At 43.7% G+C, this 27736-nt stretch overlaps 1 long non-coding RNA gene across 1 annotated transcript in view; it reads right to left on the reverse strand.

Moving 5' to 3' along the window:
* LOC139750127 (uncharacterized) overlaps window positions 1–27736 on the reverse strand; it is a 235285-nt gene that overhangs the window by 76733 nt on the left and 130816 nt on the right. The window lies entirely within an intron of this gene.

Consider the following 27736-nt stretch of genomic DNA (forward strand, 5'->3'; position numbering starts at 1 on the left):
CGTTGTAAGACAAATTAGTCGTTAGTGAAGCGAAAGGCTTAGCACACACTCGAGATTCAGCTGGCTTCAGTCTACACTAGGAAACAGACTTCACAGTAATTAAAGCAGATGTCCCTTGCATATAAGTCATTCTCTAATTAATAGAGCAACACATCTACTTACTCTCATAAACAGAAAGGTTTGGGTGGGTTTGTGGTAAATGTAAGATGAAGCCTTAAGAAATACCCTCGACCACCCTAGAATAAATATGATTTCTAGATACGAGGAAACAATATTAGGTCTTTTCTAGGATCAAAGACAAGACTACATGAAGTAATTCTACTAACTGGGATCCGGTAGCTAAGACACACGACTCCCAATTCCATGCAGAGAGAGAAAAAAAAAAAAAGGAAGTCTTCAGGGGGAAATATATCCTTCTACATAGATTACTTAATCCGCTACCGAGACTCGGGTATCATGTATATATGAACTTTACCATGCGAGACACCAACTTTATTCTCCTGACCCATGGGAAATTAATGCCTTTGACATCATCTCTCTCTCTCTCTCTCTCTCTCTCTCTCTCTCTCTCTCTCTCTCTCTCTCTCTCTCTCTCTCTCAAGCCTCCGCTCAGGTTACAGCCCGAACTAAGACTTGAGGGCTAAGCATGACGCGCTTAAGTCGTACATGACACTATCGCAAATGAACACAACAATCTCTCGCTTACACCCTATGTACTTGGACGGCACTGAGGACAAAGAGCTGTCGGCTAACTAACACACTGACGTGTTCTACCCAGATAGACAGAGCCTCACACTTTCAGAACGGAACAATTTACTCTTCCTGTCTCCTTATTGTTACCGTCTGCAGGACTGATAAGTCTCTGGCTGCGTGTGATATTCTCACTTCTTGTTGGTGAACCTCATCTTGCCCCCAGCACAAATGTAATTACGCATGTGTACGAAGCACAACGCAGGTGTAACAAAATTACTCACGACGGAACTGGAAAGCATTTTCTCTAGATTTCCTCGCATGTTATGCTGGGAATGCCACATGCCACTGTTGAATTAGCCAGCAACAAGTGTGTATATACATTTTATATATATATATATATATATATATATATATATATATATATATATATATATATATATATATATATATATATATATATACATATATATGTATATATACCTTAGCCTAAGCCGGGTTTTCAGCATATCGATCAATCCCTAGATATGGATGAACGGCTGAGTTTGACTATGGACCGAATGCCACAACCAGGATTCGAACCTAAGCAGAGTCGAACCTGGGCGACCGGTCCATCAATGCGTCACGGCCAGGATCGCTAACCCCTACACCAACTGGAAAAAAAAAAGGGGGGTGAAAAAAAAAAAAGATATTCACTTATAACTTGTTACAGAATTAGTGTGGCCCAGTTCCTGGACTTTATGTGCACTCTGAGTTCTCTTTCGCGCCACCGCCCTCGTGATGGGCAGGAGCGCATAATAAATTCGCCGGTTTTATGGCAAAAAAAATATAGAATAGAATTTCAAATTACACTTCCTGCCTGGGCTACACTGTACATTAATCTGGACTCCAATGACGGCCTAGTGCCCTCACTGTCAATAATGGTTCTGGAATTTCTAAACCCCCCCCCCCAGAGAAATCCTTCCTTGCTGTCCTACACTCGGTATTAGAAGAGTAACCTGTTACTTTTAAATCCGCAACGGGTAACGTTGGTAATCTCTCCCCTGTCACTGAGCGATTCATCTCCTCCCCGTCAAAAGCCATAAAGGTGCACAGATTTCGACCTCTCGTGTATGCGTGTGTAAAGACAGACTACCACGTACACCCATGTGAATCAAATGACGCCATAGCAACCTCCCCTTTGGAGAAGGACGTGTGTGGTGAGGGAGAAGGACAATGCAAGATTCATCTCGAGATTGCCTACTGGGAGGGACAACCTCCTCCCACAACACAGGTCCCATGGCCGCCATAGTCGGGAAGTGAGGTGTGATGAACACACACACACACACCTGCTCAACAGTCCACCTCACAATGAAAGCCATTCCCTTCCTCCTCCTCCTCCATGTACGGGCAGGTAGCAAAGGATGCAGTATCAAAGATACTGAGTGAATTACAAGCAGAAAGACAGTCAAACGCGTGTGTGAGACAATTTGATAATACGACACACGAAGAAAATTAGACTTAAAGTAGTATTACAGGCAAAGAGGCGCGAAGATTGAGGCACAGACGTTCGTATACAAGAATCAGAATCTACAAAGCCAAACACATTGACAGAATCACACTTAAAAACCCAAACACAAACAGAATCACATTAAAAAAAGCCAAACACTTAAAGCGAATCACACATAAAAAGCAAAACATAAAAAGAATCATTTAAAAGCCAAACACATAAACAGAATCACACCTAAAAAGCCAAACAGACTGAAACAATCACACTAAGATGCCAAACATATAAACAATCATTCAAAAAGCCAGACAGATAAAGAGAATCATTCAGAAAGCCAAACAGTTTAACAATCACAGTAAGTACAAGACATTTCTAAACGACAGTTACTTCACGTTACACATTTCAACCGTTGAGAGTCTCAATCATAGTAGAATTTTTCTTTGTCAATTAGAGATGGTTAGTTTAACGGTAATTGGTTTACAGACGGTCAGTTGATGAATGATAACGGCCAATAAGCAGTGCCCCTTAAGACGTAATGATCACCGGCTTACAAGACCTAACGAGATACAAACTTACGACTCCTCGTTAGCTGGTTTGAACCCCTTAGCACGACGGTACGATCGTGGAGCACGACGCTACGACCCTAGAGTACGACGCTACGACCCTAGAGTACGAAGGTACGACCCTGGAATACGAAGGTACGACCCTGGAGTACGAAGGTACGACCCTGGAGCACGACGGTACGACCCTGGAGTACGAAGGTACGACCCTGGAGTACGAAGGTACGACCCTGAAGCACGACAATACGACCCTGGAGCACGACGGTACGACCGTAAGGCCAAAATATCTATATCTGGTCATGCTGGTTGAGAAGGGGAGGGAATAAGCAAGTTTCAGAGGCAGGACGGGAGTGTGGAGAGAACGAGAAGTGAGGTGAAAGATTAAATACGGGTGAGGTTCCGCAACATGGCACTCATAGGAGGAGAAGATGCCATGGCACTATTACGTAGCCATGCACTGTGTGTCAAGAGCTTAACGGAATGATGCAAGTCTCTTGAGGTCTATACTTGGAAGTGGAGACTCGAGTGTTGTGGGAGGTGGGGAGTGCAAGCACCTGCTGTGTCGAGATGCAGAGTAAAAGGAATGACGTATTTAGAGTTCTTGGCAATGATGACGTTGTAATCAACGATACGAATGTGTTTGAAGGTGATGTAGTGGCTTTAGCATGACCCGAGATCAGGGTATTGTGTTCTGATGAATATATCACAGGTGGTAGGTGCTGTGGTTGTAACTGCGACCACGCAAAAGGTCTGGGTTCGAATCCTTCCTCTTGGAGGGCAGAATGTGATTATATATATATATATATATATATATATATATATATATATATATATATATATATATATATATATATATTCCTGGGTGTTGATATATCAGCTGTAACGAGTCTTGATCATCTGAAGAAAAGGTTCACGATTCATATCGTACTCAGAAATGTTATCCTTCTCAGGTCAAAAAGGTATATGGATGAGGCGACAAGTTCACCAAAGCATGAGTATTATGGGGTCATGCGTACGATCTACCATGACCTCTGCTGACCTCTGCCGTCCGTCGCCTCAATGACTGGGCTAATCGCACCTCATATCCCTTCAGGTTCATCGAGAACAGAGACAGTTGTAGTCCACGTAGTGCACACAGCTGCCAGGGAATACATTCGAACGACATCTCTGGGAAAAGCAAGCGCTAATACAGGCGAGAATATCTGCGCCACATAATGCTTGTAGCAAGCACGTACCCCACTGCTCGTTCATGCACATATTCACGTTCGTAAAAAGGATTTTTCACGGGAGATGACGCTGTTCTGGAAGGAGAGGGGAGGGAGGGAAGGAGGAGGAGGAGATGGGAGGGAAGAAGAGGAGGAGAAGGAGATAGGAGGGAAGAAGAAGGGAGAGATAGATAGGAAGGATAGATGGGAGGAAATAGGAGGGATGGAGAAGGGAGGAAAGTCTAGTGGTACTGGAAAGGGAATAGGTGAGGGAGGCTGGGAAACGAGCCTTCAAGAGACTCCAGTCTCTCCAGAATTAAAAGAAATACGACTTCATTTTGCCACATTTTGGTGTGAGGGTATATACGTGAGACCAGAAGCGCGGCGTTCGGTCCTTGCAAACTTAGAGATGATAAAATCACCTTAAGTGTACTTTAAAGCAGATACATGTGTGTGTGTGTGTGTGTGTGTGTGTGTGTGTGTGTGTGTGCCGCGAACTGAACCCTTTATGGCTGGCTTATACACAAAACTTTTAGGATAATATTTTTCCCCCCCCTCCCCTGAACTCGACGCCGGAATCACCGTAAAATAAAACCCGGACGACCCGTCAATACAGCCACGCTCATCACCGTGGCTTACCGGGGTCACAGTAGGGTTACCGGGGTACCTCACAGCACGAGAGAGAGAGAGAGAGAGAGAGAGAGAGAGAGAGAGAGAGAGAGAGAGAGAGAGAGAGAGAGAGAGAGAGAGAGAGAGAGAGGCACAAGATGGTGATCTCAGCCTACGCGACGGAGGCCAAAAAACACACATGACCTCAGCTGACCTCGGCCTATACGAAGGAGGGCAAAACACACATGACCTCAGCTCTCGTCCAGTAGCGCAATAAACTTTACGTTCAGAGAAAAACAGTCGGAAATCGAGGCTAGAATCCTGCAATGTCTTCGCTCATGACCTCATGAACTGACACGATATATTCTCATATGGCAAGAAGTGACACAGGCGTTTCAGGACCATGGGAATATGTATGTAAGTTCCTACGACAGAGGTCGCTGTAGTAAGACAGGCTACAACTATGTGACTGCCATTCATCACGCAAGGAGAAGTAATTCGACCTTATATTCCGTCACAACTGGGGCGCAACTGTGGCTGTACACACTAGAGTCTGACACGGTAGATTCTGAAGCAGTGGTTCCTACCCTTTCTTTCCAGTTGGTGTAGCACCCCTTGGCCCTCAGTGTCAGGCATTATGCACCCTTCGCCCATTCTCAATTACGACATAGCAATGTTCTGGTTAAAGAGAAGAGCCTAATGGCATTATACCACGCGCACACAGATGAGGCTTCACGTGCACCCTGATGAGGCTTCACAAACTCCCAGAACAGGCTTCACATTCCCCCTTGGACTTCCATAAACCCCAGGTTTCGAACCAATAGTAAAGCAATCCGACTTTTTACACCCCTATTACCCCTACGTCACAATGTCTGCTGTCTTCTCCTCTTCTACATATATTACTTCAAGTTTCTGCTCCTCAGAACTAGCTTTCAGCGTGCCTCAGTCATGGAGCTACATCCTGTAATACTTGGAAAGCCACTGCGTCACCATCACCATTGCCCTTATTAACTCTTAAGATGAGCCGTTGTAACTTCTGCCTCTTTCCTTACACCGTGTAGCTTTGGAACTCTTCGTCCTCTCATGCTTTTCCAGGGAGGTATGACCTCCCATCTTCAAGTCAGTTTTCCCGTAGTCTCAAAAATTCTTAAATGATTCTTCTTCTTTTTTCCTTCTTATTTCTTTCGTCATTTAAATTAAATTTATATCATAGCATTGTTGAGTCTTCAGCATCAAAAAATCTCGTTTTTAATTCAGTTTAGATTTCCAGTTAATCTGGTTGGTGCTCTGTTACGCTAGTCCAGTCACCAGCTTATCTGTCCGAGTAACACGGGAGAGGCGTGAGGACGTACGAATGCGCAACGATGTGATAGAAAACGCAATTTTCGGGAACGGAATGAAAAATTACTTCAGCCATCTATTTCTATAATTCTGGTACGACACAATCGCACTGTAGAAACGATGAACACACATGACAAAGTGAGGTTCAACAAATCGTCTGAGGGAAACGTTGAAAACAGTGAAGAGGGTTAGCGAACTTAACATTGTCTCGAGAGAAGACGAACGTCGATAAAACATTTAGAAAACGAATGTTCCCTTTGACGTAATTCGGTCATGCGAAAGAGCAAAGGCGAGCTCACACAACAGCAGCAGAATACACGCAGATGGAACAGAGTAGAAAGGGGCGACTACAGACACTGCTACAGTTTACAGCCTGTACAGACACTGCTACAGTTTACAGCCTGTACAGACACTGCTACAGTTTACAGCCTGTACAGACACTGCTACAGTTTACAGCCTGTACAGACACTGCTACAGTTTACAGCCTGTACAGACACTGCTACAGTTTACAGCCTGTACAGACACTGCTATAGTTTACAGACTGTACAGACACTGCTACAGTTTACAGCCTGTACAGACACTGCTACAGTTTACAGACTGTACAGACACTGCTACAGTTTACAGCCTGTACAGACACTGCTACAGTTTACAGACTGTACAGTCACTGCTACAGTTTACAGCCTTAGGGTAGGGAGGGAGAGTATGCAGTGCATTAATACAGCACCGGTAGGTCGAGACATCATCAGAACCGCCACTTCCTATGCGCCACCATGGCCAAGAATAAGATCTCAAGTCCAGCCTCTATGCCCCAACACGAAAGCAATATCCTGGGTTTCTTTGGCCTCCTACAGCAGGGGCCAATGTCGCTTAACCTGCCACCATAAAGCACAGGGACACAGGGGGAAGAACATTACTTTCCACGACAGTTTGTAAGGTCAAACTTTGGCTCTCAGTTTATGTGTGTGTGTGTGTGTGTGTGTTTGTAAGCGCACTTTTCTGTAGAAGTGTATCTACACGTTTCATGTAAACGTTCGTATGTCTTTATCTGCATTGCTATATATATATATATATATATATATATATATATATATATATATATATATATATATATATATATATATATATATATATATATATAAACGTTAGAGGCTCCATTCACGGACAAAAGTCCACATCAAGGCCGGGTCTTAATTGGAATACAGAGAAATCAATCAAAGGGAAAAATAAGAGAGTAGGTAAAGTATCTACGAATATTGGAGGGAATGAAAAACCTCTCTTTCTAAAATGTGCCAGGTCATACTTAATGGGAAAAACATAAGAGGGCAGCGAGTTCCAAAGCTTCGAGGTGTAGGGAAAGAAACAGTTATCAAAACGGCCCACCCTCGCGTTGCCAACGGCCACAACATTAATCTTGTAACGCTGTAGCTCAACGAGTATTGATTGCGTCGTCTAGTTATACATGTGCATAAATCGATGTATTTATCTTTATGTCAATGAATCTCATCTTACACACTTAAGCAACTATACAGAGATAATACATCACCGTCTTTAGACATTAGTTGGATGTATACACAGCTCTATGCATAGGTATGAATGTCTATCGACTTGTGCAAATATCTGCATAAATGAACAAACATCTCATCACTGGCTATTCTTACCCTTCTATTTGAGGCCATACACCCCGCAGGTCGACGCCCGTCTCTCCCACCACAATGACAGAAATACTGGCCGTCAAATGGCACCCTAACGACTCAATTAGAGGGTAACGTGACAATTTCCTCGCGGTTTAACGTTTCTCAAATAGCTCATCACAGTTCACTGTACTTAACTGCCTACCAGTGTTAAAGGCTGTGTTTGAGGGGGGTGGGGGCTGCCTCACTGTCCCATTACAATGTTCATTTAACTGCAAACTTTCTGGTACAAAATGTTCAGTCAATAGGCTACGTCACAGGCTCCAGTTACGGACAGAAGTCCACACAATCAAGGTCGGATCTTAACTGAAACATGAAGTTAATGAAAGGGAAGAAGAGACAAAGGAATGTATTAGTGACGCACCTTAACCTAATATTCCTTAACTCGTTATTTCGCAGTCTGCAGTTCTTTTAACTATATCTTGTTCCTTTTATGGATTTCTAAAGTAACTGGGGACTTCAAGGTATTCCTGCACGAAACATGTTACTCCACGTTATACATTCTTACGTGACGAATGTCCATCCGATGGGTTTTCCTATGAAGCCGTTTCCCTTCGCTGGGAACACCATCATTGGTGGTTCAGTATTATGAGTCTCCCGTCCTTAAGTAATCCCTTCAGTGGGTGTTCTGAAACAGTGTTCCCTCACAAGTGTTGCATCACTGGGTTAACTGAATGTAAGTAGCCCGTTTCTTGTTTCATTAATATTTATTTGGATCAGTGAATTTATTTATCCAGCCTTCACCGTTTTCGATTTCATTGTTCAACATCTACGTAAATTTTTCCTTCCTCTAGTACAGCTTACGAACAAGTATCGTGTCCGTATTTAAGGCTACTAAATGCCCTCATATTTCTTGTTTGTACTTGGTTAACTAATTTCTCTTGTGTCTCATCCACAGTACTCGCACGCTAACACAGACTGGGTCCCTCCTCACACTGCCACCAACTGCCTCACACTTATCTGACACACTCATCCTATGGTCTTTCCCCACACACTTTTTGACCCTCCTACTTTACGCTAATACATTCACATTAATCCTCCCTTCCTCTCACATTCTGTCTCCCTTATCGTCTTATTTCAGTCCTCACAATCCCCACCACTCACGTTCCTGCTGTACACTATCTTCCTACGTCTAACATACATCCACCTAGCTCACACCTGGCCAATCTACAGCTCCAGCTCCTCAACTCCTCCTCCCTGACCCTCAAGTCCGAACTCGACCACCACACTGGCTACACCTCACACTCCCACTCCAGCTAACACTGTGCACGGTGTCCTCTCTCGCATAAAAACGACACACCAACATCAAAGTAGCGTGAAGTATTTTTCCTCCCTCTGGATCTGACTGCTTTCTCTACCTCGACCCTCCCTTCCTCCTCTAGGGTGATTAGCGTTGCCACCTTGATTGGTACCGTTGGTCCTGGCTTTCTGTGTGATCTTTTGATGCGTCGATATAATTCCCATCCCAGTTTTGCTGTCAGCTTGGAAAGGCTTCGCATGCGGTATGGAAGCTGGCAGGCCCCACACTCTTTGTGTTACTATAGCGATTTTTAGATAAAGAAGACCTGAGCATAAGTCAAGGATTGACTCAAGTCACGTGTGCTTGTTCTGGACGACTTTTAAGTCACTGACAGATGAGATAATGATTGGCTGTGGTGGTTGGTGACTGCATTAATTGCATGAATATGGCGAAGTGTGTTAGAACGAACCATTTTGACAACACTATAACTGCTCGAAGATGCTGTTAGTAAAACTGCTTTATGAGCTGGAATACTGGTTAAATGACAAGCAATGACTGGCTAAATGAAACACTAGCTAATTATTTGAAACCGGCTGGCTAACTGGAACACTGACTGGAACACTGGATGGGCGACTGGAATTCAAGCTACCTGACTGGAACACTATCTAACGGTATAGAAAAGGCGGTCGATTGGAACATTTGGTTGAGTAGAACACCTGTTATGACTTCAATTTCCACTCAACATCAGTCACAGAATATCTGAGCGACTGGAACACCGGTGCGTTTTAGCTCACCACATGAACCAGTGTCGAACTTATGTTTCGTAAGTTTCGCAAGGCTGCTTAGCCAACCACTGGTGTACATGTATCTCACAGGTGTGTCACGAAGGGACAAAGTGGCGATTCATGAACAGTTGCGAGGCTTCCCTCTCTTCGCCTGCAGCTTTTAAACGACGTGGAATCAGAGCTGGAAATACTGGATTAAATGACTCAAAATAGTGAGCAAAACAAACAGATTTCAACTCGCTCGAAGCTTCGTTCAATCATGTAATAGAAAAAAGAAGATACGTTCGAGGAAGGGCTTGGAGAGACTTGCTTTAAATAGGAAACAAAACTTTATATAGACATGGTTCGAATCTATTTGAAACTCCAATGAAATGCTCAGCTGGGCGTTCATGAGACCTAACTAGATGCTTCATTGAGGTCGACGACGCCGGGGACACTGAACCAGCTAAGATACACGACTCTGAAATGTGGATTTGATGAAAGGACGACGGAATTTTCTTTTCCCTAATTACGGATTCTGTAAATAAGTTGTGCTTACTGGGAGACAATTTTGGGGATATGACCATCGGAGTACAGTAAACTCGTTTGTTGAATAATCAACTGACTGTTCTACGTCTTGTATGTCATTCTTGTATATCTCCCCTGACGATGTGATCATTACACGAAAGTGCACTTGGGAACTTATCGTGTTTCATTTTCCTGCGGTTTTATGCATGTACTAGATCACGCGCACCACTGTGACGTCTTGTAATATATACATAAATCTCTGCGAAAGGGGGAGAAATAATATCGCCACGTATTTCCTGCGTGTCGAAGGAGGAGACCAAGAGGGGCGAGAACGAGTGGCTGGAAATCCTCCCCTCCTGTTTACTTTTCCAAACGAAGGAATGGAGAAGGAGGCCAAGTGAGGATTTTTCCCTGCAAGGCTCAGTTCTCTCGCTCACGCGGAAAATGTCGTGCATATCATATATATATATATATATATATATATATATATATATATATATATATATATATATATATATATATATATATATATATGAGGTAGAAGTTAAAGCTGAAAGCCACTCACCTTGGGACGCAGGACACTAATGTAATGGGTCTTCACTCTGAAAGGGCCAAGGAGGCTAAGTCTTTGGGGTCAAGTGCTCTCCAGAGGAGGTGTAAGTCTTAACCCCCGACAACTGGGCTGCTAATGCACACACACACACACACACACACACACACACACACACACACACACCGCCGCCGTGCGCGTACACTAAGAAGATTTTTTTTTTAATCCACATTTATGTTTTCAGCACACGCAAGTTTCTCCAAATTTTAGCATGCTTATCTTTTCGGCTCATTCTTGCTACGTCTTTTTGTTATTCATTTTTTCTTACTTTCTGCTTTGGAAATTTAATTAGGAATATCCCTGTCACTCTCTTCTCTCATTGCCACTGTTTTACCTTCTCATCTGAACTCTCGTTTTCTTGTTCTCTCATCTCTTCTACGTTCCACGTTTTCCCTGACTCAGTTACATATTTCTTTAAACTTCCCCTAATTACATTTTCTTTGAAATGTATATTTGTCCAACAACCTTTTTAACTTCTCTTCTTCCTCTATATTTTCCCTGCTCTTCTTCTTCCTTCATCTCGCCACAAAACTTTCTTGATATCTTCTTTGTTCTATTTACGTGACCTTTGAACCATGTTCGTCAATCACTCTTTCAAAGATCACCACCATAAACACGATACGTTTTCTTTCTCACACTGTCGGAAAAGCCTATTCGAAATACACAAGTATAATGACCATACACCAGCGAACACATTTTACGTACACATCACATTAATGTAACATTCACTGACAACACACATCTCTAAATGAACCCCCAACCGTTTTCTGTGCGAGGCACACGGCTTACAAAAGCATAATGATGCTGAAGAACCATGTTAATACGCGCTCCCTCCTACTCAATGCTGTTCACAAAGCCATTCGTCTCCTGTTGAAGTTATACATTGCTCTGAATAATGGTGTCTAGTTTGAACTCTCCTGAATGAAAGGTTATTGATTGGCGTGATACTTTCTTACATCGTGAATGAATATGTACATCTTAAGGTCTGGCGTCTTAGCATTTTGAAAAACTATTCATTTGTGTCGGGTCTGGAAGAGTCCTGCGCTCTTATGGTGATTCGAGGAATTAATCCAGTCATTTGAAGTCACGAGAACAACCGATTCTACTTGCTTAACTACCTTCAGTTTCTCATCTAAGTTCACATCGTTCGAGGCTCTGGCACTCTCGAAATGGCCGGGTAAGGAAGCTCATAAGGGTCATAAATATATCTTTTTGTGGTCAGAAACATGACTGATTGTTAACGTATATTGTTCCTTAAGCATCTGGAGCCATAGGTAGCATGGGATTCTATCATTACACTGTAACGGCGATAGCGATTAACCAACAGTAGTAATACAATATTTCGATACGATGGCTAAAGTTCAACTTTGGGTAATAAACTTGGGGCTCCAGCTGAACCTAAGTTTAGTCACTATCCCCTAAATTAGGTGTAACCACAACACTATATATATATATATATATATATATATATATATATATATATATATATATATATATATATATATATATATATATATTCTCTCTACCCCTCTTAGATCCTCTCCCCACACAATTAACACTTACATATCTCCCCATACTATCAGCCCCTCGCAGATCCTCTCCCCGTCTGTATTAAGTTCAATGCCTACCATCCAGCACCAACTCAAAACTCACACCAAAGACCTCCAAGGTGAATAACTCATGAACCAACTGCATCCTTTCATCAACCTACGCCAGTGGCTCTAACCAGACTCTTGCTCCACCAACTTCCAGCAACCAACTTCGCCAGACAAAAAACTTTTAGCACAACAGCAAAGCACATAGGGATCAAATGGAACACAATACACCAAATCTCTTACTTATGCTACTGTGAGCAGCTCCTTTACAGTGCACCCCATGCTCAAGTTGTGAGCAGCAGCGTAAAAAGGACTACTGAGGTCATAAAAGGTCTTCGTGAGACTCCAGTGTACAGATACGTATTACATAAATTGTTACAAAGTTGGTTCAATACATAAGCTAACAGTCTTTTATAGTGTTTCCCCAACTAGATGCAAAAAGTTAATATGAAACCTCCTATGGCCACATGCCCATTCTGATAACTAACACCTAACCCGACAAACTCACACAGAAAATCAAACACTACAGGATAACAGATTGGCTAGAATTCACAAAGTAGTTGGACTCCATGTTCCAAAACTTCGCAGCGAACCACAAAAACCAACAGAAACCAACTCTGGCGCACGTTAAAGAGGAACCACACCTTCGCGCCAACCCAACCCGCCACACACACATGGAACACTTCTTAACCACCCAGACCAATGACAACCCTTCTCCTAAAGGAGACACGAGCCATGGGGCCTTTGAAAAAACGACCTGTGGTGCACCACTGAGCTGGTGAGACATCTGGCAGAATATTAGTTCTCGGTCGAAGTAATGGTTCCAGTAACTGCCGTCAAGATGGCCAGAGTAAATCCTTTATTGGCCAATGTCAAAAATGTCCTCCAGTTCGACGTTAAAAGTCTCGATGCTTGTCGTACCGTAGCTATCAAGTGTCTGCAATCCACTTCGATGTGCAGTAATGGATATAAAATTCGTAATTCATGACAGGAATTATTCTTACAGACACCAAAGGCATATAAAGGAATTGGAAAGGAACTGAGATTAAAGTAGTAATTGGAGAAAAGCGATGAGATGATTTAAAGAGAAATATTATCAATCATTGCATATAACCAAAGAGATATAAGTAATAGTCTTCGTGGGTATGAAGTGAAATACTTATTAATTGTAGTATCAAAACGTATGTAAGGTACTGCTTCCAAATACTCCAACTGGAAAATAATTTATATGTTAACGATCTTTATGAGAAAAAGTACAACGCCTCGTTCGAAATGAAACGTTTGTCCACTGATGTGTGCCCATTACTGCGATTGAAGTCAGGCAAATTTAGCTTTAAGTAGCTTAATTGATCGACATTATCAGAGCCTTTGACAACAGTGAATACCTGTGTTATATCATCATTTCAACTTCCGTTGTCTAATACAAGTTTAAATTATCCCTGTCGGCTCTCATAGGATTTGTGCCGCAATCCTGGAACCATTTTGGTTGCCCGGCGCTGTGCTCTTCCCACATCTGTTGTAGTGAAGATGAGTTTGTGTTTTAGAGAGAGAGAGAGAGAGAGAGAGAGAGAGAGAGAGAGAGAGAGAGAGAGAGAGAGAGAGAGAGAGAGAGAGAGAGAGAGAATGATCGTGCGGCATTCGCTCGTGAATGGCTGTATTTCATGTCGATCATCATCACTACCACCATCACTGACACCCACACCATTCCACGTTCAGACTCCCGAGGTTAGCTTGCCTGCCATCCTACCACTACTCCATTCCGTGGTCCTCCCTTTCTTTCCCTCCATGCTCCTTCCACGTCTGACATGTATGTACACCCTCTTCAGTATGGCTCTGACTTCGAGGCATTATACGTGACAGCAAAAAGAGTGGATGTGTGAGCGAATGAGGCCCTTTCTTCGTCTACCCCCGGCGCTACCTCGCCGACGCGAGAAACGGCTAACAAGTACAAAAATAACGATTATCATAATTACCATCATTACTTGATGATGATAATAATAATGATGAAATGATTTTATCATTATCACCATTCTCATTTATTCATTATACTTGATCGCAGTTTCCCGCGTCAGCGGGGTAGCTCCAGGAAACACGAAGAATGGCCCATCCACTCATATATACGTATATATACATAAACACCCATACTCGCACATAATATACACATACACAGACAAATACATACATACCCATGTACATATTCAAACATTATCATTATTATTATCATAAATAGAAATTCTCTTCGTGTTATATGACCATTATATGAACATCTAACTACACAAAGATAGCTTGGCGGCTGCCAGATTTAGACTGAAGCAGCTTCCACCATGACTGAACATAATAACAGCAGGGCAAAACACGAGACAAATAATCAGTCCATTAACGCAGCTCGAGCAATGATGTACGGTAATTAATGAAAAGCATGACCATACCCCAATTAATTTGTCAGTTCTTGTGTCTACGGGTAAACGAGAGAGAGGGAGGGGGGGGGGGGGGGGGACTGGGGGGTGAGGAGGAGGAGGGGGAGAGAGAGAGAGAGAGAGAGAGAGAGGGGGGGGGGGAAGACAATTAAGTTGCATGTGCTTGGTCGTGTTGAATCACTTTATTTGTCACTATTTGTGGAGGATGGAGAGGGGAATTAGAAATTCGTGGGGGGTTTTCTATATCTCGACCTTAACTGACGGTGTAATAATGTACTTAACGATACACCAGCCTAGCTCACTTAACAACATAGTCACGAAGTTTAACAGGAAAACAACGGGAGAAAAATATATATATATGCATATAAAAAACGCGGTCAACAGACTCAAATTAACGCACCTCGCGACACTTTACTGAGCGAGCAACATACTCGATGCAACACTAGATAAAGCACTCGGCAACACTTACACTTTAAATCAGTCAGCAACACAGCAAAAAAGAACAACACATAACATTTATTTACGACAGAAATACCCGGTGACGCACTCAAACACAAACCATAACACGCTCAGTAACATATGCTCAACAATTCCCAATGGAAAGGATTATAAAAGAACACAATAAATGCCCCAACAATACAACAGATTCAGAAACACACTCAAACAGAATCAAAACACGCAGACTTACGCTAACTCTTCGAAATTACATTAGTGTTCAGACCAACACACTCACACTGAACAAAACTAGACTCAGAATACACTCGGAGGAAGACACATAGTAACGTATGTAGTGTGAGTGCCAACACACTCAGCAACACACTCAGTGGCCACAACACACTCAGCAACACACTCACAGTGGCCACAACACCCTCAGCAACACACTCAGTGGCCACAACACCCTCAGCAACACACTCACAGTGGCCACAACACCCTCAGCAACACACTCAGTGGCCACAACACACTCAGCAACATACTAAGTGGCCACAACACACTCAGCAACACACTCACAGTGGCCACAACACACTCAGCAACACAATCACAGTGGCCACAACACACTCAGCAACATACTAAGTGGCCACAACACACTCAGCAACACACTCAGTCGGCCACAACACCCTCAGCAACACACTATGATAAACCCAGAAATACATCAAGCGACAGACTCATGAACATACTTAAACATTAAAGCCACAGACCCACTACCACAGTCACCACAAACCCTTGACAAAAATACCCTCACCTCCAAAACGCACTCACCTACATTACTCACGCACTCAGCAGCACCACGCACTCAGCAGAGCGACACATCTCACAACATTACATTCCCCAGGCACGCCCAACATCCACACTTAACAGTAACTACACAGTATTTTGCGCACGGTTATAACTGCTCTCTGTATGTGGTGATGGTGATTCCCCGGTGACTAAGGTCGCTAGTTAGTTCATTAGTCCAGTCAAGGTTGAGAGAGAGAACGTATTTTCTCACCTTCAACTTTATCTTAGGAGGAAAATCATGGCAAAGAAAGTGGCATGACATTGTCGCACGCGCGAGGGTCATGCCTCGTCCCGTGAGCGCGTCTAAAAGCTAATGTATACTGCTATTGTGCCCACGTGTTGGAGCTGTCCGGGAGTGAGGCGCGGGGGAGTGTGTGTGTCTTCAAAGAGTAACTTCCGCCGCTTGGATGGACGGGGAGAGAGAGAGAGAGAGAGAGAGAGAGAGAGAGAGAGAGAGAGAGAGAGAGAGAGAGAGAGAGAGAGAGAGAGAGAGAGAGAGAGAGAGCGGAGCAGGACACAGAGAGAGAGACAAGGACAGAAGGAAATAAAATGAGGCAGGATGCAGGAGGAGAGGACAGTAGTGTGAGGAACAGATGTGAGGGAAGGAAAGAGCGGTGGGAGATGTGGAAGGGGAGGCATCACTAACACATGAAGGTTGTGGGAGGCATCAGTAGCACACGAAGGTTGTAAGAGGCATCAGTAACACGCGAAGGTTGTGGGAGGCATAAGTAACACATGAAGGTTGTGAGAGGCATCATTAACACATGAAGGTTGTGGGAGGCATCATTTAAACATGAAGGTTGTAGGAATCATCAGTAACACATGAAGGTTGTGGGAGGCATCAGTAACACACGAAGGTTGTAGGAGGCGTCAGTAACACATGAAGGTTGTGGGAGGCATAAGTAACACATGAAGGTTGTGGGAGGCATCAGTAACACACGAAGGTTGTGAGAGGCATCATCTATCTTCGTCTTCTACACTATTTCGGTTTCTGCTCCAGAGGCCTTGCTGTTTACGTGCCTTTATCATCACTTCAACTCCTTAACAACACTCGGCAAGCTAACGCGTCACTGGGTGACTGTGGCACTGCAGTTGCCAACTCGAGCGTAGGTCGCTGCTAAGTTTGGTACTTGCCATGTACCCCACAAGCACTGGAACTCCACCCTCTCATGGTTTCTTGCGTGACCGAGTTCCATTTTAAAAGGCATATTTTCAATCTCCTCAAGAAATATTTTCGAACCTACTTCTATCTCACTTGCTGCTCTTATCTCAAGTCTTTAATTCCTCCTCCTCCTTTCATGTCAGGTCTAGATGAAGACTCACCCGTGGTGGCTGGAGCCTTCAAGACAAAGTAACATTTCTAAACACTATCCAACTCCAGCCTCCTCGTAGGCAGATGAAATCAAACTACACAGCGTTCGGTGGCCATGGCTTTACCTACCGGTACCGCACGTCCTGGAATATAGCCTATTACCGTGACCGGGTTATTTCTACCACTGAATCCGTGCTGCGCCACCGGGGACCAAATGCAATCCACTTCACGATCAGTCACGGAACCCAAACACCATTAGACAAGATAAATACCAACTCTGTTAACTATTTAACTACCATTCCCAATGCATCCTTTGCTCATATTTGGGTTTCTAAACTACCCTTAACGATTTCCCTTCCCCCCTTTTTTTTTCAGACAATCCAAACATCTCTGAAAAGCAGTGATTGCTAATGCTGCTTCCTCATGAAAACAAACTTATTTGCCCTTACTAACCCTATGAAAACAAACTTATTTGCCCTTACTATCCTTATGAAAACAAACTTATTTGCCCTTACTAGTCCTCATTTTCTTCCAGTCTTGGCCCTTACTGATAACGATTTGACGTCATTTGCTTTACTGTGACGTCACATCTACACTTATCAGTGACATCATTTGAGGCTGGACTCTTACATCTCATCTCTCAAATTCCAGCGTCCCTGTATATATGCCTCATTCATGACTCCTCCTTTTGAGTCTCATGTCTGTCTCTCTCTTTACCTACCATCTCTCACCTGAGTTACAGCATTACCATCTCTCGCTCTCATGTAAGACCTAGCAATACCATCTCTCTTTACCTAACATCTCTCACCTGAGTTACAGCATTACCATCTCTCGCTCTCATGTAAGACTTAGCAATACCATCTCTCTTTACCTAACATCTCTCACCTGAGTTACAGCATTACCATCTCTCGCTCTCATGTGAGACCTAGCAATACCATCTCTCGCTCTCTTCTAAAGTTCGGCTTTTCAGAAAGCCCCACATGAACTCAGCTACAGAAAACAGAACATCCTCAATTCATGACACAGTCAGTCTCGGACAGTTCGTATATGTATATACCGATGCTATCGTGTTTGCTATCTTACTTCCATGCTAAATGCATAAAGGTTATGTATCCTTTGAGCTTGTGTGATGTAAAGCTTATGTATTCTTTGAACTCGTGTGATCTAAAGATTATGTATTCTTTGAACTCGTGTGATATATAGTTCATGTATTCTTTGAACTCGTGTGATCTATAATTCATGTATTCTTGGAACTCGTGTGATCTAAAGATTTTGTATTCTTTGAACTCGTGTGATCTATAGTTCATGTATTCTTTGAACTCGTGTGATCTATAGTTCATGTATTCTTTGAACTCGTGTGATCTATAGTTCATGTATTCTTTGAACTCGTGTGATCTATAGTTCATGTATTCTTTGAACTCGTGTGATCTATAGTTCATGTATTCTTTGAACTCTTGCGATTCACTTTCCTTCTCCTCCACTTCCTGGGAGTGTGGAACCCCGCCAGTTTCTTTACTAACGAGAATATCTCCCGTTAACATCACCAGCTCAAGAGATTCTTTTCAATCCTCCATCCTCCCTTGAGCTTACAACAAGGTCCAGGCTTCCGCCGGATATCTCCACCATTCCCCGCTAACTCCTTCCCCAGCAGGGTAACCCGCGCGAGGAGGTTCGTGTCCAAACCTCATGTCTAACAGGAACTGGGGTAAACAACCCCTTTCCAACCTACTTCAACAACACACACAAGTCGTGGAGGGGAAAGCTTATTGCTACAGGCGTGCATTTTCCGGGCTTGGGGGAGGAGAAATCATTACTAGAGGAAGAAAAAATAATTTTATATATATATATATATATATATATATATATATATATATATATATATATATATATATATATATATATACATACATACATACATATATACCATTTAAATCCCTGGGGATAGGGGAGAAAGAATACTTCTCACGTATTCCCTGCGTGTCGTAGAAGGCGACTAAAAGGGGAGGGAGCGGGTGGCTGGAAATCCTCCCCTCTCTTTTTTTTTTTCATTTTCCAAAAGAACGAACAGAGAAGGGGGCCACGGTGAGGATATTCCCTCAAGGGCCCAGTCCTTTGTTCTTAACGCTACCTCGCTGACGCGGGAAATGGCAAATAGTATGAAAGGAAAGGAAATATACCATTAGAAGGTGGGCATCTATAAGTCATGGCGCCTAATGCCTTCTTCCTGTAGTAGGCCAGGTCGAAGAAGAGATCCCACTGTGAGACGGAGAAAGGAGTACTTAGTCCCACTGCAATGAAATTTTATGTTTACTCGACTACAAGTGCAGCAGCTACTACCCTCTACTCTCTCTCTCTCTCTCTCTCTCTCTCTCTCTCTCTCTCTCTCTCTCTCTCTCTCTCTCTCTCACACATCCCCTTCGTGTTTGCCGACAGTGAGTAACAGCCTCCATCCTCCGAGACAATATGGGCCGGACCGTCGCTTACTGCAGCAAATGTATGGTGGTGGGGAGCACCAGCTGCTTAGACGGTTAGCAGGAGGGGATTACAAATGGCTCTGGCTGATAAGGGGAGGGAGGAGGAGTTGTCCACACACACACACACACAGACACACACACACACACACACACACACCGTTAACCTGAGTATTAGCCAAGCGGGATCTGGATTATCAGCGAGGGTGCTCAAGACCTAGTTAACCAATTGGGAACGGGGGGGATTACTTAAGAGCCCAATTAGTCAATGGGAGATCCGATTAACCGGGAGAGGATTACTCAGGACGAAGGTAACAAAGAAAGATTGTTGGAGATCTTGTTAGTCACAGGGAAGGCTGTTGTTAGCTACAGGGGAGTGGGGGGCTATTGTTAGCCACAAGGTACACTCGGAACAAGGTGAAAATGAGGTGTATCTAACACACGATCGGTTGAGTGAAAAGGATTATCAAAGACCGGATTAATCAGGATTGTTAACAGGGATACTCAATTAGGGATTACCCAGCATCTGGGTAACCCTATGGGACTCCTCAGGACTAAATTAACCACACTGAATTCCCCAGAATTAACCCACTTAATTAATGAATGCCCAGTATTACCCATCATTCCGCGTTAATATCTGTTGAGCAGCAACGGAGATATTAAAAGTGTAAACTATGAGAGAATCTATAACACGAGTAGAGACTCGGTTCAAAATAATGAATATGATCGAAGTGTTGCACGAGATGTGGTCAGTGTGGTACATCAATGGAAGCAAGTATCAGGCTACGTGAGACAGAGGGAAGAGCTGTGGAAGATGACGTAAGAATGGGCGAGGAACTAAAAACAAGTTAAGGAGTGTGTGCTCACAGTGAAAGACGCAGCAGTAAACCCCAACACCAATGAGACGCAGTGGGGAGGAGGTAAGACCTTGGAAAGCATTGAGAAATCTAGACAAGACATTAACAAAACACTAAATGTTCTTACTCATGCAAGGCTCATGGTCCTGAAGATGAAATTTCACAACATGTGCTGAAGATACGAGTAGCTACGTTTGACAAACCTCTTGAAATACTGTTGAAAAAGTCGCCGCAGAAGAGTAAAGTGCCAAGGGAGTGAAAAAAGGCAGACCTGTCATCGACATGCAAGATAGGAGACTGGAAAGAGGCGTTGAACTATTGACCGGTTTCAAAGACGAGCGTGGTCTGGAAGGCACTGGAAAAGGTAATAATGAAGCAAATGAACGCCTTTCCTGCACTAAAGAAATTACCTTAGAGAGAGAAAACATGTTTCAAACGAAATTAGGTTATGGGTAACGAACCTCATTGATTTCTACGAGAAAGTGAGCTCAATAGTGGAAAAGAAAATGAAATCTGGATGAATTGTATGTATTTGGAATGCCAGAAAGTATTTGACACTGTACCCAATTGGAGGCTGATTAAGAAGCTGGATCACCAGAAGGAATAAGGGTAGACTCCTTTGGATCAGAGCAGATTATCCTACTGGAAAGGGAACAAAGGATTCATGTTAGGGGAGCCTTCACCAGGTGGACTGAGTTTACTAATGGCCTGCCGCAGGGTTCCGTTCTGGGACCATTACTCTTCTCGATCTGCGTGAAGGACTTCCCCTAAAGGTGTGGACTCCGGCCTGAATATATTTGCAGATGATGTAATCGAGGTGGAAAAACCAGAAAGGAAGTAACAACTTACATGTGGACCACAACAGACTCCAAAGTTGGTCTGCTGTACGGAGGATGACGGTCAACATGAATAAATGTCAAGTAATTGGCTAAGGCTGGGCATAGCCCCGTGGGTTAATTAGTTACGACAGGTTGCGACTCCATGGGTTAATTAGTCAAGAGTGGGCGTGGCTCCATGGTCAATTAGCTAAGGTTACGTGTGGCCTTTTGGAATTAATCAATCAAGACTGGGTGTGGCCTTACAGGATCGGTTTGGCTTCGCAGGACTGCTTCATCAAGACTGTCAGGTCGTTTCCCCTATCAAATACCCCGTCGTGTGCAGTATAAACTCCCATTTCTGTATAAAATTTGTATTAAAAAAGAAAATATTAATTTTCAGAAGTGTCGTCCAGCACTGTCAACGACCCAATCATAAAAGAACCACACGACACGGGACACACGACACTCCTCACGCTACAGTTAGACGACACCATACGACCTAGAGTGATTTTTGATAAACTAATGGGTAAAACACACGACCACAGAAAACGTAATGTAAACAGACAACGCTATTGTTCGTAGCCTTATTCATCCAAACGTAACTAGCAATGAGTTCGCTCCAGGAAGATGTATCTGCATCAATAAGAAGCGAACTTAATCTACGTATTTTTGACGAGTGCCACAAACGCCTGTCACTGGCAGTACATGATTCAGGAGGCAATCAATATCTTTGACATCTGATATCATCATCATGAAAGATGGGCAGCGTCGGACGATGAATGAAGAAGTTGTACTGGAATATCCTACTGTTAATAGGAAGGTTTGGAAAGCAGTGATGTTGTATTAATCCAGTTAGTATAATGTTAAACCGCAATAATAATACTGGTATTGTATTACCAAGACTTTCGTACGGTATCCATCACATTTTAGAATAATGATCAGGGAACGATTTCAACAATGGAAGGTTAACATTCAAATCTAACGTAATGGAAAATCATTTCAGACCAGACTACCACTGGAAACAAAGCTTTCTTTGGCAGGAGAGCATTGCCTCCCCTGACACTCGCTTTTCTCAGCCCATCCGTAAATCTGCAAGCGTCGGACCTTCCTCAGGCGCCCTTCGAGAGTCGCTGGAACACAGGAGGTGATGCAGCGAGAGTCGCCCAGCCCGTTGCTCTCTCACAGTGAGGAAGATGATTCCTCCTAGTGGGTGACGTCTCTTCCAGTACACATTACGGATGGCGGTGCTGTGTCAGCACTGTCAGACGGGTTGTGTCAGCACTTAAGTGTCAGCAGCGTTGTGTGAGCACCCCATCTTCAGACCCGGCCACGTCATGTCAGCTCCTGTGTGTTTGTTATGACGTCAGGGGCTTTGCCCTGAGCCAATCATGAGCCTAGTAGCCCCTATGACCATGGCCGTAACTCATGGCCAACCTACCCTAGTCCAAACACGACAACACAGGTTGTTAAATATACACAATGACCAGTTACACGGGCGCTAATCCGGGATAGGAATCAACACAATTAATACTTTTGTTTTGTTTAACGTGCCTGTTTGCTCACGCGGATTAATGAAAATCCAACAGGCAATAACCCGTAAATCCCAAAACCCCAGGGGTACTAGGACTGGTCACAAGCTCTCTGGCTTAATGACCAAGCGTTGGTCAATAGCCACGAAATCCAACATCACACACACACACATGCCAAGTTGAGACAAATCACACTGGTCGTCGAGACTCAGGTTGAACGTTCCGCGTTTTCGGCTTAATGACTCAATCTAGAGCTATTAAACGGAACGAGATCCTACTACGAGTCTTCCTGACACACTCGAGAAGGAGGTTAGAGAGGCGACGATCCTACAATTATAGTACTCGAAGCACTGGGCAAAGATTAGCCCAATAATCTCAGACGAGTTGAGGTTATGAGATGCATCACACTGGTTTATGACCAGGAGTGACGTTGGTGTTCGCCCATTGGCATCGGTTCCCCGAAGTGTAAAGACACACTCATGGTCTCTGGCTGACGAGTGAGTTATAGCACCCTCACCGAATCGGGATCCAGTACCCTCCGACCCCGAGGGAGGCGTACGGACCTAGCGACAAGGGCTTTCGAGAACCTTCGGCTCATGAGAAAGTGCCTAGTTCAAGGGTTCGACGAAATTGGTGGAGGAGGAGGAGCAGCAGCTTGGCTGGGATAGACACGCCCACGTCCTCCAGCACAGGTCAGCAGCGTAACTCCCTCAACACGACGGGACGGCTACTGAACACGACGGAGCGACCCATGAACACGACGGTCTGGGACAGCATTTACGTTAAGAGAGTTTAGCGTCGCTATCGTCAGTAACACACTAATCCAACATACAGAGGTCATTGCAGCATTCAACTTACGTAAAGAGCAATGTGTTAACTGGTGTACTCTGTCAACCAATCAACAGCGGCGAATCTAGACAGATTATTACAGGCGCTTACATTAACAATTCAAAATGAAATGATAGCTATATATGGTGTGGCACAATACCCACATACCTTTTGTGTAACACCCAGTTCTCAAAATCGTCGTAACGATGTTTCTTTAGATATCATTGATCTAAAGAACTGGAAGCAAAAATATGATCCAGTTTTATTCAACCTACTGAAACATCAAGAGTAGATTAGGTTGAGTCAGCTCTATTAGATTTGCTGTGTTACATGCCCTAACACGAGCGTCTTCAAAGTTACACTTGAGTAGCGACCAATTAATGTGGCTCAGATTATACATATGTATATCATTATACAATTTCTTATCTATATATCGACATACTCGAATTCTATTCACAACGTTTATATTTTAGGGTGATGCAAGAATTCTTATCAAAAACAAAGGAAAACAAAAGCCTCGACGTCCAAGATTACTGCTTACAAATGACACAGTAAAACAAATGAACAGAACACGGATTCGGATCCTCTTTTGACGAAAACTCTCAGAATCAAAAGGCCAATATCCTCTCCAAGACTACGACGTGTCTCACAGTGTCAAGCGAGGAACTATTGTTTTTCCATTAGGAAACAGAATCCCCGAATCACTGACGAGGGGTTTCCGCAAAGGCCCTGGATTCGGGCGACGAATCCAATAAATATCAGATTGCCAATCACAATTTCTGTCCAGAGGGAGAGGTATTGCTTTTTTTTTTTTTTTGTCGTATTCCACTACCTTTCCTGGACCTTCCTGAAGACGAAGAATGTTAACAGGAGGAAAGTCTGGTGGCTGGCTATCCAGACCTGTGTGTGTGTGCGTGTGTGTGTGTGTGTGTGTGTGTGTGAGGGGACGGGGGATTGAGGAGGACGGTGAGGAGAGAGGCCTTGTGGGATGTGGACGAAGACTGTGTGATCTGACCGACTAGGAGTTGTAAGGAGGTGGTAGGGAAAGCAAGCACTTCGAAGGGAGAGCACTTGTCTGAGGGAGGTTTATGTGCGTGCTGAGGGTGTTGGGGGCTGAGGAGTGTGAAGGTAATAGTCATTTTGAACGTGTGAAATGCTTCTGAAGCGTGTGTGTGTGTGTGTGTACATTTCTTCCAAATGGAGAAACGTAGACACGATCATGAAATTTATGTAGTTCATGTCTTTACTAGATGCTTCTGCACTTTCCATGACTGACCTCCTCACCAATTCGATCTCACTAGTGTTGATGCTATAGTTTCTTCCTCTGTCACACTTGTCATTCAGTTCCTCACATATCTGACACATCATCATCCTCTACAAATATGTTCAGTGAATCATCTAACATGAGGATCATCTGCCCTTCAAATGACAGTTAACACAAGATGGGTTTATGGAAAGTTTTCGTAGCCTTTCATGTCTTGTCCACAATGTTCTTTTTAAAGTTCCTCTCTTCCTCATTTTCACTCCTTTGGTATATTACTTGTCTTCAGTGACACCTTGAACGGTGTGAGAAAAATACCTTCACACATCTTCGGCACTTCAGGTGAAATTTCACTGGGACAACGAGATATATGGGTCAAAACCCATCGGTGTTCCGTTACGTCTCGATATTTCACCGCTTTTTAAGACTCACCTTTCCATCTCACTGGTTTTGTGGCTATAGTGTCCTCCAATTGGGAAACAATTTCGAAAACGTCTTTTAGCTCCTTGCTTATCTTTACATCGTTCTTTATAACTCCTCCCTCTCAAGATCCCTCAGATGATACGCCGTTGTTTATCTTGACAATTTACTCCTGATGAATTCATGCAAAGGTTTTCGATTAGCTCCTGCCTTCTCCACACTATTCTTTTCTTCGTCCCTCCTCCTCCTCCTCCTCCATCCTGCCATTACTCGTTCCTTGCTCTCATACATCTTACGATTGCTAATGGGCTGCACTGCCGCCAATACATTCCCCACAAAACACCACTAGGTTCTCCCAGTCTATGACATCTGTCGTTGAAGCATAGCTCCCTCCTTGTTGATCCTTCCCTTCGCGTTTGAAGCGACAGGTCCCCCCACTACAATGTCTCTACTTCGTCATAACTTTCACAGAACCTTCCAACACAATGCCCTGGTTCCTGGTAACATAGTCCCATTTCCCAATGCCTTCCATCACGGAAACTGCTCAGGTTTGTTGTAACTTCCACGGTTATATCTCGTCCCCGAGTCTGGTTCCACCTCTTCTTCTTCTTCTGATACCCTCGTTGAACAGAGGCAGCCTCAAGCATCAGCTGATCACATTTTCCTGCTGGTGTGAGTCACGAATGACATTTTCTATTTCCGTGCCACCATAGAAGAATGATGGTGTATATACCAGTCAGTCTCTCGAGGAATGATAAGTGTATACACCAGTCAGTCTTGCTAGGAATGATGGTGTATATACCAGTCTCTATGATCCTTTTCTGTTCAGTAACATGCTGATGCAGGACAGTTTCGTATATACTCCAAGGCCTTGAATCTCCATGGCTCTTCCTCTCTACGAGAATCCAAATATCTCCCAGTCTCTCTCTCTCTCTCTCTCTCTCTCTCTCTCTATATATATATATATATATATATATATATATATATATATATATATATATATATACACACACAGAATTCCCCCGTTATCAATACTTTATCATCTCTGGGAAGTGTGTGTGCCACTGGATGATGCGCCACCCCGTGTGTGTGTGTGTGTGTGTGTGTGTGTGTGTGTGTGTGTGTGTGTGTGTGTGTGTGTGGTGAAATTGGTGTGGGGAAAATTACGAGTGGTAATGAGGATGTGAGAGAAAATTATGAGCAGTAATGTGGGCGTTGAACCCAGTCCGGGAAGATTCACTGGTGCAAAGTTTTGGGACAATAGAATGGGAGACGCTTTGGCCAGCCAGCCAGGAGCGACGGCCTGTCAAATCAGATGTCCTTTTTTTTTTTTTCTTTAGTATAATCCCGCCTGAGAAAACAAAAATAATTATGTCTTACTATGACCATAATGCATAGAGCAATTCTACAGCTATCATAATACTTGATCAACTTCTGTATACTGTTAGTGTTCATAATCTCATCACTTGGTTTATTCAGTCATTCTGTGCTCTACGTAAGATTTCATTAACAAATCATATAATTACATTATCCCACAGGACTCCTGTAGCTTCAAGGTTGAACTACGATACGCAGCAGGGAAATGGCAGATCTCTGCGTTGGAGATATAAAGATGTCAGTGGGCATTTCCGATGTTGGTTAGACTGTAAAACAAGGTAATCTGGTCGCGCGTTCCGGGCAACTTCATTTTGTCATATTCCAGGCGACCATTCGTCTCCATAAACATGTTACTAAGAAGGCATCATCCATCTCCGTTGTGGAATCCGAGGACAAGACGCCGTAGAAAAATGACCTAGCAACGTAGACTAATCTCGCGGACACATCTTCCCTATGATGGTGAATCGTGTCCCACGTTCAAACACTCTCAGAAACCTCTAAAGAGGTTCGAGGAAGAAGCGATGGTCTTTAGTAGTGTTTCAGGCCCCCTTTTTCTCCTCCCCATCGGGACGCATCAAGGGATGCAAGACTAGTCGAAGTGCAATCTCCCGTCTAGTTCCTTATACAGTGATCAGCTCCTGCTTAAATCACCCGGGACACAATGACGGTAACCATCATAGACGGGATGACAGGAGGCTAAGTTACTCGACCCTACGGTCGACAGAGGATACAAGAGGCTAAAGTTCCCATTCCCCCAACGATACAAATGACCGTCATTCATCATGTAACGAGGAGGAGGCACAGGTAAGGTTCCAGTCCCCATGGCTAAGGGGGAGACTCTCAGCCTCTTCC

This window comes from Panulirus ornatus, chromosome 9 (assembly GCF_036320965.1).
Source record: "Panulirus ornatus isolate Po-2019 chromosome 9, ASM3632096v1, whole genome shotgun sequence".
NCBI lineage: Eukaryota > Metazoa > Arthropoda > Malacostraca > Decapoda > Palinuridae > Panulirus > Panulirus ornatus.